General features: G+C 39.1%; 1 pseudogene; it reads left to right on the forward strand.

Moving 5' to 3' along the window:
• Positions 1–6,624: 6,624 nt before the first annotated feature.
• On the forward strand, positions 6,625–10,986 carry LOC137959365 (protein PTST homolog 2, chloroplastic-like; annotated as a pseudogene).
• The last annotated feature ends 3,704 nt before the right edge of the window (positions 10,987–14,690 follow it).

Consider the following 14,690-nt stretch of genomic DNA (forward strand, 5'->3'; position numbering starts at 1 on the left):
TTTTATTAAATACTAATAATGATTTTTAATAGCTAACTGCTCTAAACAAAGACCTACAATGGCCAATTAACCATCGTTTTATAGGAAGAAGTTTTTACCCTACTTTCTTCTGAATCAAGCCGGAGAGGTTACTGTTGAAACTAGTTGCGCTAAAACCTCGAGGCATTAGTGAGAGGTGCAACAGGACCTTATACAAGGACTGGCCCGAGCGATACAAATACGGTTCCAAACTCCCCCGCACGGGAAATACCTGTGGAAATTCGGTGGCCAAATTGGTGGCCTTCAGGGTGGAGCGGGATTCGAACTCGGGAGCAACCTGCTCTGATACCATGTTGAAACCAGTTGCGCTAAAACCTCGAAGCATTAGTAAGAGGCGCAACAGGACCATATACAAGGACTGGCTCGAGTGATACAAATACGGTTCCACAGTTACAGAGAGGGGAGAGAAGTCGCTAATGGTCGTCGGTGCTGGGGACAGCGAGAGGAAGAGAGTCAAGCGTCGGGGAGAGGTCGCAGAGGGGGCAATTGAAATCGCCAAAGGTCGCGAGCGAGAGAGAAGCCGGAGAGGTTACAGAGATGGGAGAGAAGTCGTCAAAGGTTGTCGGTGCTGGGGACAGCGAGAGTAAGGGAGTCAAGAGCCGGAGATAGGTCGTATAGAGGGTGATTGAAATCGCCAAAACTCGGTCGCGAGCGAGAGAAAAAAAATTTTCTCCGAATCCCTCGTTCGACAGAGCCCTCTCGACAGCCCGAGCCCGGTGTAATTGAGGGAGGGAAAGTGAATTCAGAGGGGTCGAGTTCTGAATTCACTTTCCCTCCCATTATACCTAAAACGGAGAACGAGAAAAAGTGAAATACATTTGTAATTTACTTGTCCCTACACTTACGCTGGGCATTAACGGCTTTTAACATATTTTACCCAGCATAAGTGAAATTAGGGATACTTGAAGATAATGAAGTATTCATTTCATCGAAGTAAAGCAGAAATGAGGCGGAATTTTCATGAATCTCTTTGTGACACTCGTTATGTCTTTGATGACCACTGTATAGCTATTTAGATGTATTACTATTAGACATACATTTGGATAGCTATATGTGAAATAGAGAGAACCCAAAAACAATAACAGAGATTCAAAGAATGATTTTTCGACGATGTATTCTTCTCCGTTTAGGAGGCAATTTATAATACATTATATACTGATTTTAGGATCAATTTAGATCCTAAAATCAAGGAATAGATTACAGGATCAAGGAAACAATTCGTTTCCTATAATCACATTAATCAATTTACAACCATCGCATTACAGGCTTGCAAACACTCCCCCTCAAGTTGGTGCATAGATATCGGTCATGCCCAACTTGTCAATTATACCATGAAGTGCCTTCCTGATACGGCCTTCGTGAGCATATCAGCCAGCTGACTCTCAGATTGAATGAAGGGGAATTGTATGATTTTTGCATCGAGGTTCTCCTTGATGAAATGATGATCAACTTCAACATATTTAGTGTGATCATGTTGAACCGGATTCTGTGCAATGGCGATGGCTACCTTGTTATCACAGTGGAGATTCATCGGTTTGGAGTATTCAATCCCTAAATCCCTCAGTATATTCTTTATCCATAACAACTCGCATACACCATGAGCCATGCCTCGAAATTCAGCTTCAGCACTTGATCGTGATACTACCTTCTGTTTTTTGCTTTTCCAAGTGACCAGATTCCCTTCCACAAAAGTAAAGTAACCCAACGTGGATCTTCTGGTTGTCTGATCACCTGCCCAATCAGAATTTGTATGTCCTTCAATACTAGAGATACCATTTTTTGAAAATAACAAACCTTTTCCTGGAGCACTCTTTAAGTATCTCAAGATCCGATAGACTGCTTCCATATGTTCTTCACTTGGTGCATGCATGAACTAACTCACAACGCTTACTGCATATGCTACATCGGGCCTTGTGTGTGATAGGTAGATTAATCTTCCAACTAATCGCTGATAACACCCTTTGTCTACTGGGATTTGATCTGGAAGAATTTAGAGTTTATGATGCATTTCCATGGGCGTCTCTATTGGTTTACAGTCAAGCATTCCGGTTTCGGCAAGAAGATCCAACACATATTTTCGCTGTGAAAGGAAGACTCCATGTTTCGATCTTGCAACTTCAATTCCCAAAAAATATTTAAGTTGTCTGAGATCCTTCGAATTTAGTGGCTAAATACTCCTGTAAAGCTTGCATTTCACCTGGGTCGTCTCCTGTCACGACCATATCATCAACATATACAATTAAAGTTGTTACATTTCCTTCTTTGTGTTTTATAAACAAAGTATCATCTGAGTTACTTTGTTTATAACCAAACTCCTTCATTGTAGTCGAGAATCTCCCAAACCATGCTCTAGGTGACTGTTTCAGCCCATACAATGACTTCTTCAATTTAAAGACTTCACCTTGAGACAAAAAACCACTTTTTACGCCGGGTGGTAGTTCCATGTAGACTTCTTCTTCTAAGTCTCCATTGAGGAAGGCATTTTTAATGTCAAATTGTTGCAGAGGCCAGTCTTGATTTGTTGCTATAGATATAAGAATACGAATTGTATTGATCTTAGCTACTGGTGCAAAAGTATCCTGATAGTCTATCCCATACTTTTGCGTATACCCTTTTGCAACTAGCCGAGTTTTATATCTGTCAATACTTCCATCCGATTTGAGTTTCAATGTGAACACCCATCGGCATCCAATTGTTTTTACTCCTTTAAGTTGAGGAACAAGTTCCCAAGTGGCATTTTTTTGTAGAGCCTCCATCTCTTCATTTATCATTTTTTTCCATTTTGGATCAGCTACTGCATCCTGCACATTACTAGGAATAGAAACCCTGGATAATTGATCAACAGTAAATGTATATGATTTAGTCAACCTATGGGAGGACACATAGTTATTGATTGAGTATTTGGATTTGGCTTCAAGATCAGGTTCATACTGTTTGTTTGGAACTCCCCTATTCAATCTTTGTGGATATCTAGGGGTTCTGTTTTCTGTAGGAAGACATGTTTCATTAGACTCATCAAACATAAGATTCGTATTTACCTGAGGAGGAACATTCTGGGTTGATTCTTCAGTTGTTGGTGCAGACAGGGGCAACTCTGAGGTTTCTTTAGGTGAAATTACTGGATCACAGTCTTGTTGCACATCATGACACTTGAAAAATTCATTCACCGCTTCTAACTCAATAAACTCAGCACCTCCGTTAGTTTCATGCGGAACATTCTCTTCATTTGAACTCTCCCCCTGAAGAGATGTCCAAGAAACTCCCCCTGAATAATAAGGTACTGATTCATGGAAGGAGACATCTAGAGTCACATGGAGCTTGTTGGTGTGTGGATCATAACACCGATATCCTTTTTGAAATTCAGAGTAGCCAACAAATACACATCGCTTGGCACATGGATCAAGTTTATTTCACAAGATCTTTGGGATATGAACATAAGCAGTACACCCAAAAATTCGGGGTTCAAGATTCGGAAGATGGGGAATTGAAATCAGGGATTGCAACTTGCGTAGAGGAGTTTGAAAATCAAGTACTCTAGAAGGTGTTCAATTGATGAGGTAGGCAGCAGATGTGATAGCTTCGCCCCAATAAACTCGAGGCATGTTCATGCCAAAGAGAAAGGCACGCACTACTTCCAAAAGTTGTCTATTCTTTCTTTCTGCCAATCCATTCTGTTGGGGAGTATAGGTGCAAGAAGTCTGATGACGAATTCCATGAGTGGTCAGAAAATTTTCGAGAGAAGCATTAACAAACTCAATACCATTGTCAGATTGCAAAACACAAATCTGCTTTTGGTATTGAGTATGTATCATTGTATGGAATTTCTGAAATACTCGACACACATCACTCTTTTGGATAAGCAGAGATACCCAAGTTATTCTAGTGCATTCATCAATAAATGTTACAAAGTAACGAGCTCTAGAAATAGAGGGAACCTTGGCTGGACCCCAAACATCAGAATGAATAACCTCAAAAGATTCGAAACTTTTATTCAAACTCGGTAAATAAGTAATACGGTGGCTCTTAGCCAATTCACATGTGTCACAATGAAAATGCACATCAGTCAAACCTGAAAAAATTTGAGGTCGCAATTTTTTAAGATAACCAAAGGTAAGGTGACCTAATCGTCGGTGCCATAACCATACAGTTGTTTGAGCATTATCTTCACTGCTAGCTTGATTTGTCTGACTAATTTTTGATCCCCCGTTCTCTATCAACTCCAAATAGTAGAGTTTGCCCCGTCTAACACCATAGCCAAGAATCTTCCGGGTTAGAATGTCCTGAAAAACACAAAATGAGGGCAAAAAAGTTACAGTATAAGCAAGAGTGGAAGTAATTTGGCTAACAGAGAAAAGGTTATATTCAATAGAGGGAACCACAAGGACAATATCTAATGTCAGATTATTGGATAATATAACAGATCCTTCCCCAGTAATAGGAGAGGTACTACCATTGGCTGTTGAAATAACAGATTGTGGAGAAGGTAGGATTGATTATAACTGAGTGGGATCCCTTATCATGTGATCGGATGCACCTGTATCAATAATCCAAGGTCTATTCTTAGAATGTACAGAAAATACTAATGCATTATCGAGAATACCTGGATGGGCAACATTTGCAATAGGTAGCTCCTGATTATCTTCCATGGATGTCACCATAGCTTTCCCAGCAATCTTTTTACGGGGACTTTTCGAGAAATCCCACCACTCCGGATAGCTAATAATCTCATAGCACCGGTGTTGTGAATATCCTTTTTTTCCGCAGTGAATACATACACGATTGTTACCTTTGCCAGAAGATTGAGGGTTCCGACTGCTTGATGATCCTGGTCAATTTTGGTTGACCAACATCGCCGAGTTCTCTGAGACTGGACGATAGCTCCCCATTGTATGTCTCTGTTGATATTCGCGTCTGACATATGCATATGTACTCTCCAAATCAAGTTTGGGGTCTTTTCACAAAATTTCTCCACGAACTTGATCAAACTCGGAGTCAAGCCCACTGAGAAAAATATGAACTCGAAGTCAAGTCATTGCAGAGTGCAATTGGATTAGCCCTTTGACTGTTCCTTCCTGAGATATAGTTCTATGATCAATCTCCTGGAAAATAGCCACCAGTTCATTGTAGTACGTGGATAATGGTCTACCATTTTGTTTGGTAGAAAAAGGTCTCTGGTTCAGCTCAAATATACAAGTTTCATTTGATCCATCATAGAACGTTTTTTATACTGCTTCCCATATCTCCTTGGCAGTGGAGAGGCGAATAAATCGTTGCATGAGCAATGGAGTCATGGAGTCAATAAGCCAACTTTTGACTCTTTGATTTTCAGTAATCCATGCTCCAAGATTGGCATCGCCAGATGTTGGTTTTTTTGTTTCGCTGGTGAGGTATCCAGCTTTGTTGCGTGCACCAATTCCCATCTCCATGAGTTGGGACCATAATGAATAATTGGTCTCATCGAGGATAATTCCAGTAGGAAATGCAGAATTGTCTTGGTGGACTATAATCTGTGGTGATGGGATACGTTCGGTGGATGCACCTGTAGTGGTGGCCATCGATCTGAATTTTTTTTTTTTTTTTTGTCCGGTCTTGTCTAATCCGATCCGGTTCGGTTCAGTCCGGTTCGGTTAAATCTGGTCCGGTTCGGTACGATCTGGTCTGGTTCAATTCTGGTCCGGTCCAGTGCTGTCCGGTTCGGTTATAGTCTGATGCTGGTCGGTCCCGTTCAGGTTTAGTCCGGTTCAGCCCGATTCGATTTACCCCCGGTCTGGGTCGGTTCGGTCGGCAGAAAAATAAAGGAACAGTAGTTCCTAAGTGTAAAAAAAAAATATCTGTCTTCTTCGTCTTCGGCAGCGGCAACGGAGCGTCGGCTTCCTTTGGCAACGACGGTAGTTGGCAGTGACAACGGGGAGGTGGTGCCGTCGTCGGCGTTCGTCTGCGATCGTCGGCGCTCGTCAACGATCGTCGGCACTTGTCGGCGACGTGATTTCAGCTACAAGACCGTCGTCACAACACTCTGTTTTTTCGGCAATTCGGCTTCCCGATGACAGTGGTGATCGGCGACAATAACGGATAGGTGGAACGATAGTCGGCGGTCGTCTTCGGTCTTCAGTATATGGTAACATTTTTCACTCATTGGTCAATAGCAATGTAATCTAACGAAGGAAAGTTTCTTTCTTTTAAGTGTAACCAGAAGCTCCATCAATTTGATATCTTGAGCTCAACAATTCAGAAATAAGTTTCAAAATCCAAGACGCAAACATTAAAAAACAAATCCAATGCAGAACTCCTGAATCCACTGAGATTAATCTAGGCCTCCTTTGTTAGTAAAATCAAGATGGGTTTGTTACTGCATTTATAGTTACATGTTGATTGTTTCTATTTCGTATTTTTTTGATGAGTGAATAAAAAAGAAAGAAAGATAAAGAAATAGTCTTTTCATTCCGTTGCCTGGATGCAAAAGATGATGCTTAAATATCTGTTACCTGTAAAAGACAGTTGGAGGCACAGCCATAAGCAATCAGTTCACATCATTTACAGCCAGTGAAGACTTATTCAATGATTTAGGAGGAGCTCATTTTCCGAATGGATCCTTCTTGGACTATTGTACCACGCAAAGCTCCAATGACTCACACATGTGGGGAGGATGGAGTTCTCGAAGGGCAGGGTATCCAGTGGCTGAATTTGAAGGTAGCTTACTTTTACTTGAGGCTTTTAGTATAATGTTTGCCTCAAATCTGTCATGAACTTCTTTATTATGCAGCTGCTGAAAATTTTCCTCTCAATACAGCAATTGAAAGGCCAGAAAGACCACAGTCCTCAGTCCTTTTGTTGATGTGACTGATAAGATATATGAGGTAGCTGATGGTTCATATGAAGCCAGTGGTTCAAGGAAGAAACTTGATATTAGGGACAAACAAAATTTTAAACAGCAGAAACATTCCCGTCTTCAGCACTTGGAACAAGAGCTTTTCTATGCACTTAATTTACTCAGATTGAAAACGGATGCTGTTGCTTCACATAAGGTGCATTGTCAGATCCTTCTTAGCCCTGCATAATCAGATCAATTTAACTAAATATTTTTTTATGTTTCATTGTATCAGATTTTGTTAATCATGACAGAGCCAATACTTTTTAATTTGGATAGCTAGATCTTGGACCAAAGCAATTATTTGAAAATTTCTGATTGAATGGAATTTCCTTGTAAACTTGCAACTCCAGTATGTTCAACTCCTGGATGAAGATTGGTCTAGTGGTACTAATTACATACAGAATTCTTGTACCTGCATGATGTCACAAACAAATAGCTGTCAGCACCATCCAAAAGAAACTACTAAGGCAATATAAGATTGATTGAATCCATTTTTTTTTTTTTTTTTTGTCTTTGTAAAAAGTTAAGAAATACACAGTATTGAGAGAAGCTCTTGAAGGAGAGAATTACAGACGATTGACTGAACACTTATAACATACCATAATTCAGCTTGTTGGTGTTGGAAATATTATGTTTATATTATTTTTGACATACTGTTAATATTAATTTCTCAAAAAGAATATACTATTAATATTAGAGAAATCATGCTGTTGTCAGATTTTCTTTTTATTACTGTCTTGTTGATGAAATACAGGAAATGGCGTACTTAGGGAATATTAAAATATGTACATGATAAGTGCATAAAATTTGATTTTTACTTAAAAAATGGATATAGGAACTTGACAACTTATAGAAACTAGAGAAGGAAGAAATACTTTCACATTTTAAAATTGTCCATGCCATATCATCTCCCTTTGAAATAAATGGAGAATCCAACGGGTTAGGCTTTTCTTTGTGTATATGAAAATTATGGTTTAGGAAAATATACAAGTTTAAAATCCTAGGTTAGTTCTAACTTGATTTGGTAATAATCAGAAAATGTTAAAAGTGAATAGGGATACTGGAATTGGACAAGTTAGGTTGACAATGCAGTATCTTGATATATTAATTTGTTACAGTGCTTTTGAGAAGTTTCGAGAGTGGGGTTTTGGTTGAAAATGAGTAAAAAGGTGGGGCAGAGAATTATGAAGAACGAGCAATTTAACAGAAAAGAGGAGAGAGAAGAAAAAGAAGAAAGCAGAAAATGAGTAAAAAGGTGGGGCAAAGAGTTATGAAAGAATAAGCAATTTGACAGAGGAGGAGAGAGAAGAAAAAGAAGTAAGCATTACACTCACTTCCAAGAGAGCTTCACCCAAGGGTATAAGCAAATCTGTGCAAATTTTTTTGCCGGAAAAATCCCTTCAATTCTTCTTCATCAACTCAGCCTATCACAGTAATGATGATTTGATAGCTACTAAACCCCAAAAGCATGGTTGCCCAGACTAAAACATTATAATTTCTAAAAACTAATGACCTAAATAAAAATGTCTAGGAAACCAAAGTGGGCCTTTTAAACTAACCTGGCCTAAATTAGAGCAAATTAGATAAATAAAAACCTAGAATTAAATTTGAAGTTACAAATGAAAGTCAAAATATTAAGTTTCTGAACTTTAACACATCATATAGCCAAACAGCAAAATTCCTTTCTTCTTCCTTGAGCAGAATGTGAGTTCTCTTTTCATCCAGATTTTTCTTATTCTTTTTGAATAATTAAATTATACTTTGAAAAATATCCAGGTCTCAAAATGACCTTTTTGAGCCATACACCGTGACTTGATGAAATTATCCAGGGAGTCCATTGGATTTGTTTGATTTGGCTTTCTAGCCACTAAATGAGTAGAAGCGTCGCCATAGCATAAACCACCAAGAGCTACAATTATAATGGATCATTACATGATAGACCTTACTTTGCAGCTTCTTTGCCAATTATTAGATATTGTAAATCCTCCATATATTTATGCAGATTATCTGTCCTGTCAATCACTGGAAAATCTAGGTTAATACGGGGCCCAGTCTGTCCATCAGGTCAAAAACCACTGACTGGGGTGGGTTTACTGGTTCAATCTATGAACTGGGTGAGTTGGTCCAGTAAGCTTGGTCATTGTTACATTGGGAATTTCTCCCCATGCAACAAAGAAATAGGGGAGGGGAGCGACCCTCTTTTGGCACCAGTGGGGAGTCCCTGATCTCTTTCAACATGCATATAAACAGGGTGAGGGGCAGTGGCCCCCTCCCTAGAGGCAGAAGGGGGTTGGTGCCCAAAAAAGGGGGAGAGGGGCTGTGGGCTTGCTCCCCTTCTGTGTATGTGTGGGAAAGGCAAGGGATCCCTTCCCCCATGCAGAAACGGTGGGGGAGGGGAGGTGGTTCTTCCACCGTAACTTTGCAGGATGCAGTAGCATTTCAGTCTAATTTTTTTGCTCAGTAAGCTTATTGCTAGATGTAAGCCCATCAACCTTTAGCTTACAAAATCTGGTACAACATAATAATACTTGTATTTGAAAGCTTTTGTACCTCTACCTTTTGGAGAATTTTCATCAGTGTTTATTCCTGGAATTATAGAGAATCTTCTTTGTCAAGTTAAAGGAAACTATCCAGAAGATGTGGAGGCTCATTCTGATGCTATGGAGTTCCAGCAAACTGAGGTCATAAATGCTCAAAATCAATTACGGTCAATGCCCGTACTGGAAGGCAAGATTGCACTGGAGATAATGTATGCTTCCCTTGGTATCACGAAGAACTTAATTTGCTTTTGCCATAATAATATTTTTGTCTTCTATCTACAGAGAAGCACAGGGAGCAGTAGAAGAGAAACAGAAAAAGATTGATAATGCTCAAAAGGCCTTTAGTCTGCTGAGGACTGCATGCATAGTTTGGCCCAATTCAGCCTCTGAGGTTTTGTTGGCTGGATCTTTTGATGGCTGGACTTGTCAGGTTTGACCTCTTTGAATCAATTAATTAATTATTTTTCCATAAAAAAATATTCTTGTGTAAGGCCATTTTCCATTCTGATACCGAATGGGTATTCGTTAGTTCTGGCTTCTGCTTTAAATTTGACATTTGTTGCTAACATGTGACTAAATGTGGATTTTGGTAGTTGCTCATACTGAATTGTACTGACCTCATTCTGTTTTTTTGGAGCTTTCACTTCTTCACTGTAGATATTATCTCATTGCTTATGGGGCACTGTTTCTTGTTTTTCTGGGAAAAGATTCTTATTGTGTTATGACCAACAAACTGGAACGCCGACTTACTCTTTCCAACCAAAAAGAACATTGACTATTAGAAGTTCTAGTTTGATTGATTTCTCTGGAATGCTGACAAATTAAGGTTGCTTAAAGAGACAAGCACGAAGTGAGTTGTGCAGATTCAGTGTATGGACCACGTTTTATATTTTTCCAGCTGCACTTTCAGTAAACTACAAATAATTGTAGCTTCATGGCCAATCCTAATGTGGCCCTGTTGTTGAATATTATTGGTGTCTTAATGAATTCAACCACCCTATCTTGTTTATCAGTGTGAGCTTCAGTAGTTTATTTGAAGCAGGATCTTTTCTTTCTTCATTAAAGTCTGAATTTCTGAACTAGGTCAGCTTCTATTTGCGGGACATCGCAGAGAAAGATGGGTAGATCAAATTCTGGCATATTCTCCTTGAACCTCAAGTTGTATCCAGGCCGTTATGAGGTTAGTTGCATTTGCATCTATTTGTGGTCATATCAAGGTCGCATTTTTATGTAGCTGGATTGACACCCTTTTAATGGTTAATATTTGCAGATCAAGTTCATTGTGGATGGAGTATGGAGGGTTGATCCACTGCGGCCCATTGTACACACTTAGGCTATGAGAATAATCTTCTCATCGTCTCTTGAATTTTACAGCAAATACAACTAACAAAGAATTTTTTCTAGTTGTAGTTGATTTCTTTGTACAATCATAGCAACTTAGTCAAACTTTGTAAATGTAAGCACTGTTACTTAAAGGAATTACAAGAATTGAAAAACCCCTGTTGTTTTTGAAGTTCTAAGAGGTAATAAAAGCATTTTGGGGTGCAAGATCCTGAAGAACTTTTAGCAGTAAGAGCTGTTCTTCTGATATGCAATATAGACATGTGATTATCTCTAACGAAACAGTGCCATTTACAAGGGAAAAGTCGGTTCGCCTTTCTGGTGTTTTTTTCTCGTCTCGAGTACAAAAGGAGTTAGTGCCAACAAAATGCAGTTTTTGCTAACGATTTTCTTTCGACTTGAAGAATCAACGCTTCGGAGGCCGCGGAGATAGGGGGAAATGAAATGTATATCCGGCCTTGATCGCCACGTCCATGATGCTTTCATCTCTAGTCTTGCGCTCCGGTCCCCTAGATAAAATTTTCACAGCTTCAAGAAAAGTCAACTGTGGGGCATCATCAAAATCCACAGTCGTCTGTGTAGGCCGCGGCTCTCTTTCTTTTACTTCAAGGGTTTTGCAGAGCTTCAACGGTGGAATGTTAAAGGAATTACCTGATCTTGTGCTGCCAGGGTTTTCTGCGAGTTCGCTATCAGCATCAGGTTCAACGTTCTGTAACGTTGAGGCAATTTGTTTTGATCTCTTCAAGTCTGAATTGGGGATGGACAGTCGATGCCCTGAAATTTCATGAATTGCGGGAATTCGTGACTGAATGCCGGCAGACACGTTAGCCGGAGAAGATTGTGAGGCTTTGGACAACTTCTGATTTTCACTAGCCGGAGGTTCTTTTCTGCAGTTACTTGGTAAAGTAGGAAGAGCAGCAAACTTTTCCCGATTTTCATGATTTTCAATAGCGATTACCTTTTCTTTCTCCATCGACCTAGGTTTTTTGGCCTGGCTATCCAGAAAGGCAAAACTCCGATCGCTTTCATGTCCGAGAATCTCCTTTGTCACCATCATAATATTTCTCTTGGAAACGCAGATGTTCTTTGTTTGTCCGCTCGAAAGCCCTAGTTGTTCTCCACCACGTTCTGCGGCAAGGTTTGGAGATTGTTCTTCGTCACCACCATCAGGTTCAACGGCAGAAACATTACCCTGCAGCTCATTTTTCAACTCAGGGAACTTTGAGCCCGACGCAGTAGGAGATACCCCCTTAGTTGAACGTTTTAAGTCATTCGTCTCACTGAGATATTTCTGCTTATCCCTCTCAGAGAACCCTTCTCCCGGAGAATCACCACTGGAGTAATAGGAGCCGTCATCGTCGTCGTCGTCGTCGTCGTCGGGCAGGGAAAGAATGACGATTCCGGCGGAATCTGAGGGAATCCCAGAGGAAGATGACTCTTCTTGGAGGGAAGAGATTCCCGCATCGCCGTCGTCCATAACGCTTCCGCAGTGGAAAACCACAGAGACTGATTAAAATATAAACGAGTTCTTTCCTTAAGAGAGTTCTGGTTTCGCGCCAAAAGAGCTGGTTTCGCGCCAAAATGCTAACAACCCACGAGAATGTTTCGGCCGATATGTTGCTTACGGGCCATTGAAATTTGGCTCGTATTTCGATTTGATACTGGTTCACTAACCTTGAGTTCTATAAATTAATGAACGCCTGGTATCTTAGCTCTAAGAATGTGGCAGAAGAGGCTTGAGTTCATCAAGGAGGACCTGGTGTGTGATGAACTGGAGGAGATGATGAAAGAGGGTGGCAATATTGTAGATTATCATGGTTGTGTTTCATTTTCTCATGACGTCTTAATCGAAGCAGAGTAAGCTTCCTGTCTGCAGCTCCAACGGCGCTCCTCTACGCTGTGGTAACCAGAGGAACATGCATTCATCAGGACAAACTTTCAGCACTAGCTCAACTGGTCCCGTGTCATTATAGTGGGAATGTTGAGCACTTGAAAGAAAGAAGTCTGAGATGGATCCAGCCCAGAGTTCCCTGATGAGCAAGAAGAGGTGATTTATCCAGCGGTGTTAAAAATTTTGGTCCCATCATCACTAGGCTATTACTACTACAACCCTTGAAAGTTGGTGAAATTTAGTTGGAAGATGTCTAAGTAAGAAGATAGTGGTGTTGTGGTACACAATATTCTACAAGTTTGAAGGGGTCCGATTTGGGTCTTGGTCCAGGTAAAGTTCACTTGTTTTAGACCAACAAATTTTGTTCGGACTAAGAAGTGCTTATGTAAAAGATTATCTTGAATAAACTTATAAGTTTTTTTAGAGGGAGATAGCTTGAGGCAATTTAGCTCGGTGTTTCTTCTCTTGTTTTTGGTTGTTTGTTTACATTGGTTGCTTATTTTTCACATCGTCAACTTTTAAAAATTATGGTCGACTTCCTAAAATTTCCTTGAAGTCATACTTGGTCAAAACGATTTGTTACATTTTTTTAATTCTACCATTATAGTCTCCCCTAGTTTTTCAAAAAAATAAATAAAAAATAAAAAGGTCATATTCTAGATTCGTTTGGAAGTTTGAGTAGTGGATAATCACCTATTTTCAGTTAAAGTTATTTTTCTCTGGTATTCTTCAGTTTATCATTTTTTGTTCTCATCACTTCAGAACAACGAGTACAATGAGTCTCTATTTATAATAGAGAAAACAAGTAAAATTAAATTATAATTAAACTACACTTATCCTAGTTACTCTCAAAGTTAAACTGTAAAAGATAAATCTTAGAACAATTGAGCAATTGAAATACTTTTAACTAAAACTCTTTTGTGAGACCTCCTGATGTGAGTCTCCGGTAAGATTCCACTATATTAGTTCTAGCTTTGTGAGACTTCTTATTGCGATAATCATGTAAGACTCTTCTATATTTGCTCATCAACACTCCCCCTCAAACTGGACTTTATAACTTCAACTTCCAATAAAAAAGATTCTTGGTCTTCAATCTTGGTGTTCGATCTTCATTGGCTAAAACTTTTTCATAAATGTTAAATCTTCATCATTTGTTATTTCATTTTCTTAAATGTTTTGGTCACATAAAAATTACCACTACATGTAGAACAAAATATTTCTTTCTTGTATTTCTTCTTCTACTTCTTCCTCTCAAGCTAGGGATAAAAAGGACATGGAGAACCAACTTTGACAAAACACAATGTGGGAGAAAAAAATCACTTCTAGCCATACGACAAATCTCCATACACCAGTCAAAACGGTCATAGTCTGAAACACACTACGTTCAATTTTAAAGGTGGAAAAATGACCCAACTTTAGGGTTTAACAAAGAGATTACTCACTTTTTAGGAATAGCTCAAACACAAATCATCTCTTCGGTGAAAAATAAAATATGACTCAAGTTGGATGTTGAACACACTCTTATACATTTTAGGTAGTAGGTCTAGGTATTGCTCTGAAATGATGAAAACACAAAAAGACAAACTAAAGACTTATCAGAGGAAAACAACTTCGACCGGAAGGAGGCGACTATGTAACACTCATACTTCCAAACAAATCTAATATATGACCTTTTTTAAAAAAAAAAAACTAGGAGATACTATAATGGTAGAACTTAATAAATTTGACCAAGTATAACTTTTTTTTGGGGGGTGGCCCTGATTTTTGGAGTTGACGATGCGTAAGATAAAAAAAATAACAAAAATATAAAACTTGAAAACAACATTGAAACAAGAAATTTTTGTAAACCTTGAACGAGCACATCATAGAGTGATTAATTTTGACCAAAACACTCTAATTAGAAGAAAATTTTGGCAAAAAACTTTGCTTCTAATATAAAAAGAAACTCAATACGCCAAAGCATTTAGAAATTATAGGAGAGAAAATAAGAAAAAATAAGATATTTTCG

Source organism: Aristolochia californica, unplaced genomic scaffold (genome assembly GCF_029961685.1).
Source record: "Aristolochia californica isolate CCGP_79_NKW_82.1479 unplaced genomic scaffold, dmAriCali1.0.hap1 SCAF_3, whole genome shotgun sequence".
Lineage (NCBI taxonomy): Eukaryota > Viridiplantae > Streptophyta > Magnoliopsida > Piperales > Aristolochiaceae > Aristolochia > Aristolochia californica.